Raw genomic sequence first — 6,120 nt, 5'->3', positions numbered from 1 at the left:
TTTACAATATGTAATATAAGTCTCTGGTGTCCCCAGAATGTGTCTGTGAAGTTTCAGCTCAAAATACTCCACAGATCATTTATTATATCATTTTGAAAATGCCTATTTTGAGTGGAAGCAGAAACAAGCTGTTTTTCGGGTCTGTCTCTTTAAATGCAAATGATCTGCTGCTCCCCGCCCCCTTTCCCAGAATAGTGCTGCTCCATTACAGCTCGTACCTGCTAAAAATATCTGTTTTGGTTCTGATTATCATGTTTATCGTGCTGAAATCATGCGTTTTAAACCATATGAGTTTAAACTTCTGATATGCGGTTTTCTGAGCGCACACATCTGAAGCACACGGACAGAAAGCGGCTGTCACAGGTATGTGAGTACTAAACTAAGTTCTCATTCACACACAAGTTTACGTTAAAGACACACGAGTTACAAAAATGGTTGGTTATGTCTGTGAAGGTAAGCAGCTGGGAAATAAATCGCATGTTTATTTTAGATCTGTGTGGCAGCAGCAATATACAGTAAATAAATCAATAAATCCACTGCTCTGTTGTCTCCTCTGAGGCTGGGACTCTAAATAGTGTTCTGTGCTCGTCTGTGCAGCCAAAGACAGAATAGTTAGCGTTTTTTGCTCAAACTTTCGCCATGGCATTAGAGCTGGTACACCGTTGTCGCTTGCGAAATCAAAATGACGGCGCCACAGGTGGAACGTGCAGATTAATGGGCGGTAATATTATAATGAGATCCCTTTGCCACGTCACCAAGGGAGCGAAATCAGACACGCTCGTTTTCTCAGACGCTTGCAGAAAAAAGGCTTACCAAAACAAAGTTACTGGGTTAATTTTTTTCTCGTTTCCTTGGTTGGTGGATGCACCAAGGACCTGATTATAGCATATGTCACCTTTAAACACAAAGGAATGTGATGCAAAACGAATATTTAAAAATCTGTACATGCAAAATGATGAAAGCAATATTTCAGAATATGCACTATTTCTACGTCCCTAATCAAATATATAGATTTGTGAAATAGGCCATGTGAACCATCTTTATACTGAAAATAGATGTTCTTGCTTCTTTAAATTAATGATGCATAAAATCAAATGGCACCCGACACTAGAAAAACTTTAGGTGCCCATTAAAGGATCAAAGCTTTTTTTTTTTACAATCCAGAAGCATTTACAAACTTTCTGCTGTTGTACACTCTAAATTATCAGTCAGTACAACAATTGGATGTAAATCAATCCATCAAATCAAAGGGAATTCCATCAAATCAATAATTTGGATATTTCACACCAATCACAATTCAGATTTTACATTCTGTGATGTTGCTTCAAAAAAAAAAAAAAAAAAAAAAAACCTAACACAACTTTCATCTTAATGTAAAAAAGTGGTATCATTAATAACAATGATATATAGAAATGTGGAAAATTTCACTGAATTTTCTGTCCATATATAAATTTGTTAACACTTTAGTTTAGGGACCAATTCTCACTATTAACTATTAACTACGACTTAGTGAAGTAGAATATGGCCATGCAGAATAAGGCATGTGCTTTATAATTACTAATAAACAGCTAATATAATATGCATGCTAATAAGAGTGAGTATTTCACTATACTCAAACTTTTTAACCTCAACAAAAACATGAGATCAGTTATATGATACAGAAAAAAGCTGTGATTAAATTGTGTGATTCCTGCAACAAAAAAAGTACAAGTACTATCAACTTCTTGGGATGAAATCCATAGCTTGACAAATAAGTTTATGATGTATTTGGAACAGACGAATAATATCCTATGAACATTTTGACAGAAATCGCATCAGGGTTTTAAATGAGAAACAGATTTTTGGAGTGAGTTTATATGGTTTCAAGATTCATGAATACATTCAAGCATCTGTCTGGGCATGTAAACAATCCTCTTCGTCGTACAAAGATTTATTTTGTTTTTTTACATTTGTACATTATTGCATGATCTAACTGATCTCAGAGAAAGCGTTGGGGTTAAACGGCTCTATCAAAGATTGAACAATTCTGGCATTGCAATGACCTACCAATAATTATGCTTAAATTTCTAATTCGCAGAAGGTGTCTGACTTCACCAATACCAACAGCACATGTTTTTGATATCTGTTAGCGCTTCTTTACTGACGTTGATATATTCCAGCATCGCACCTCATTTTACAGTCATTCTATTAATTTATCACTTTAACTTCCCTACTCAAATGTTGCGTGAATCACCATGGGAATAATTTTCAAGCTCTTGTGTGGCCATAGGGGGCATTAAATTTTGTTCTCTGTCGAAGGTCGGTCTTCTCTGCACAAACAAACATGGCTTATCCTAAACAGAAGCGCTCCGAAGTGAGCTCAAATACTCATAAAACTGTCTTGGCAGTGCATACAAGAGCCCCAGGACTGTCCAAACTCTGAAATTCATCAGAAGATACTATATATTCCAGATCGTTTCAGCCAGGTGCCAGAGACAGTCAAACAGGACCCCGGAGTGCGTGTTTGTGTCGGGTTTCTGCAGAAGTATTTTGTGTGTGAACATGGAATGTTGGGTGAGTAAAACTAGATCCACCTCATCTATTTTGTTTGGCCAGATGGTCAGTGTGCTCTTATCGAGCCATATAGTCAATGGGTCATTTTATATATTCACGGCCAATGCCGGGACTAAGCTATAGGCTCGAGTCGTCGGCCTGGGTAACTTAAACACCCAGGGGAGTTGCTGGCAGTGGCCCACCTGCCTCATTAGAAGCCCTCATTACCTCTCATTACCACAGTGGCACGCTACGCTACGTGAGCACAGATCTACAGAGAGAAACCTTTAATTCAAGCTCAATGGGAAACCTGACCCTGCTCATGAATAATAATAGCCGACATCATTGTATGGAAGGAAAATAGCACTGTCCATCTGCCTCAGGACAAGAGAGCATCTGGGAATTTAAAAGGCTTCACTCACTCAGTGTCAAGTAAACGTTGGGTTCTATCCAAAGTGACTTCAAGGGGGCCGTCGACCTGCATTTGGACAAGGCAAGCATACGTATACAGATGCATTATGCGGTACATAATCGCACCTAGGATTTTATCATTTTTATGCAGGCGACTTTATCTTTTACAGATGTTGACTGAATTACCCAACCTGTACTGGACCGTATTAAGTTCCTTATGTGATAAAAAGCATGTCTTATTGGAATATTCCAACTTTCCAGATCTATTACATCATTCTGCCAAATATTCATAAAAATCCCTCTGCCTTCTCCCTCCCGTTTGCATATTCAGACTTCAACTTCAACCTGAAGCCAGCTGACATGCTAACCACAGCTCCTGCCCAGATGAAAATGATAAAAATCTGTAACGCGTTCTATGTCTCGGACAGGAATGAATCAACGATAGCGAGACCCTCTGGTTGTGTAACATGAGTGGTTTGACGGATAGATGGAAAGAAAAAAGAGAAAGGGGGAGGTTTGATGTTTTAGGGGTCTCTAACTTCTAAGCATACTTCTCCAAAGTCTGGTGGTCCCCAGCATCTAGCAGACCTCCAAGTTGATCTCTTCATGCTTCAACTACATGTCATCTCACACACCAGAACGCTTGAGTTTTCATAATACCACAAGTTATTATTGTCCAAACCACACAATTTGGCTTGGAATTCATTCAGAAACAGTTTGGATTTTTCTTCTCTTTACTATTTATTTATTTTTTTTAATTTTTGGAGTGGATGTAGTGAGCTCCACTTCTGCTGGTTCTCTCCCCTCTAGATACCATCTAGTATATCACTCAAGTTATTTCTTTTCAATGCATGCATTGCTTTTCATGTCAACAGCACCTTGAGTCTTCCTGTCATAGGATACGGGCTCATTTCAGATTAAAAGCTTCCCTTTTGCTCGTTGACATGTAGCAAGTCCATTCACAAGCATTTCACGAAACTCATAATTCAAAACATCAGCACCCAGTGCTGCTTACCTCACAGCTGCTCTCCTCTCACGTTTGTGAAATGTCAAAACCCCAAGTTGGTTGTATTCCAGCTCTCAAACTCTCCACAGGTTTATCCCCAATGCCCGGTTCTGTTCGGCGTTACAAAATGCGAGTATCCAGGTCCTGTGCCATCCACTCCAGCCCTGCTCCCACTCTCTCTTAAGGGAAATTGATTGTTCTGAAAGTTGGAGTCCCACAGCTACTCCCCTGACCTCCACTGCAGGAGCCAACAGGTCCTAGTGCCTCCCCTTTCCCTCCCTCTTTGCCCCTCCTTTCTCTCGTCACGTCTATAGGCTGCAGAATCCATTGCGTAGCGCTGAGAGTAACAGGAAAGTGGAGCTTTGTTTAGGCCCTGTTCACGAGATGATTCACTGTCGTGATTTGCTTGGCCCGTATCAGCCATTCAGATCTTGACATTGCCGTAGTCCTGTTAGTCATCCTTGGAATTACTTACCCCAATAGTTGTTTCAAACTCTTTTCTTGAGTCATTCAGTCACGATCCATTTTGCTCTAGAAATGCAAGCGCCTCGGGTATTTGCATAAGAAAATATGAGGCGGCTGTATTGCAGATGCAGAAAATGAGAGACAGGATAAAGGAATGACAGAAATTACGTTTCTTTTTTTAGAACAACTCCCGCAAACAAAACCACGAAGGAGAATAAAAGCCAGCAGATGGAACCGCTTCGATTGGGGCTCCAAGCTATAGTTCAGAGGCCCTGAGTTGAATTGAATTTAAAGAAGAATTACGCTCACAGGAAGCGCAGTTGGCCGACTGCACTAAGTGAGTATGACATGAGGAGTTTTCTCACAGCGAACAAAAACCTGGCATTAATAATTTTGATGGGAAATTCCCACACAGAAATGTACATTTCTTCAAATTAAAGTTTGTCCAGTGGTTCCATTGTTTTATTCATGTCCCTGTTGGGTATTGAACATAAAAGCATATATAATGCAATTTGATACCCAGCACACCCAGCTTTGAACTGGGCCAGTCAACTCATGTATCTTAACAGAGGGGTCTCATCTCATTTTTACCACTGTGTCTTTCCTTTAGCTCTCTGACTTTAGTGGAAAAAAAGGTTCAAATATTCATCTGCCGCGTCAGTGCAAACAATGCTGTACTTTTAATGAAGATTAAATTTTATTTTGTGATTTATTTTACTCCAGTACATTATTAATTTAAAAATTGCCCTTGCTAGCTACTTACATCAAACACTTCAACCCTGTTAAAACCTCCCTTAAGTGATTTGCTTGTCCTTGCTGGCCACCAAGCTTGTTTCAACTGGTTGGACTGGTCTGGTTTGATGATTTTAGTGGTGTTTTGTGTATTTTTAGTTGGTCACGCTGGGAGATTGGCAGCTGAATACCTGCTTGGGAAACCAGCTAACCTAATATTATATTATAGTTTTACACCGTGTTTAGACCAGATGCGAGCAGCATGACACAATGCAACCAAATCAATGACTACCATTAGTATCACTGGTATCAGTGGTACTGTCTACACTAGAAGTGGTGGGAAACAAAAAGTCACAGACAGTAAACTGATGCCCCTTTCTATTTAGAATGTACTCCACATGCTTACAAATGCATATGCAACTTTTGATTTGACTCGTTCAGTGTAGACAGCCTCAAGCCATTGTGGCGTGGTGCGACATGACAATGGTCACGTCTGGTGTAGACTTGATGTAGGCGGAAATATGTATGGTGCTATTGAAAACATAACACTAACGATACTGTCCTCTGAGAATATGAAACACTCAGAGTTGAAGTCAATTAGTAACAAATATACAAGAACGAGCACTTAAAGAAAGCGGGTATATCCTGGAGGTGCAGAGCTGCATGCTTTATGCATAATCTGACATGCTTTGCATGTCCATGGCAGTGTGAACTGTTCTGGGCTAATAGTCCTAAGCATTCAAAGATGTGTCAATTTCTTTGTCAGGGGCTGTCCTTACAAGACCAGTGTTGAGTTGGAATGTGACCCGGTAGCCACCCAGACCTCTTGACCCATCTGACTGGTTCATGGTTGGAGAGGTAGGAGAGAGCAAAGGTCAAGTGTTGCTGTATTTCAGTTTTGCATAACTGCCATAACTGTGTGCAGTGCACCAGCTGGAGTTGAAGACTTCCAGCCAGGATTGCTTTCACATTAA

At 40.1% G+C, this 6,120-nt stretch overlaps 1 protein-coding gene across 2 annotated transcripts in view; it reads right to left on the bottom strand.

Moving 5' to 3' along the window:
- Positions 1–4,153, bottom strand: part of LOC107566067 (neurotrophin-7) — a 36,060-nt gene extending 31,907 nt beyond the window's left edge. For both annotated transcript variants that reach the window (XM_016251445.1, XM_016251444.1), the window contains exon 1: positions 3,959–4,153. The gene's annotated coding sequence lies outside the window, so the exon portion shown is untranslated. The remainder of the gene's footprint in view (positions 1–3,958) is intronic.
- Between the last annotated feature and the right edge of the window lie 1,967 nt (positions 4,154–6,120).

Source organism: Sinocyclocheilus grahami, unplaced genomic scaffold (assembly GCF_001515645.1).
Source record: "Sinocyclocheilus grahami isolate Dianchi unplaced genomic scaffold, SAMN03320097.WGS_v1.1 scaffold1044.1, whole genome shotgun sequence".
In the NCBI taxonomy this organism is placed as follows: Eukaryota; Metazoa; Chordata; class Actinopteri; order Cypriniformes; family Cyprinidae; genus Sinocyclocheilus; species Sinocyclocheilus grahami.
Note: the sequence above shows the minus strand (reverse complement) of the source record. Positions and strands in the feature narration are given on the sequence as shown.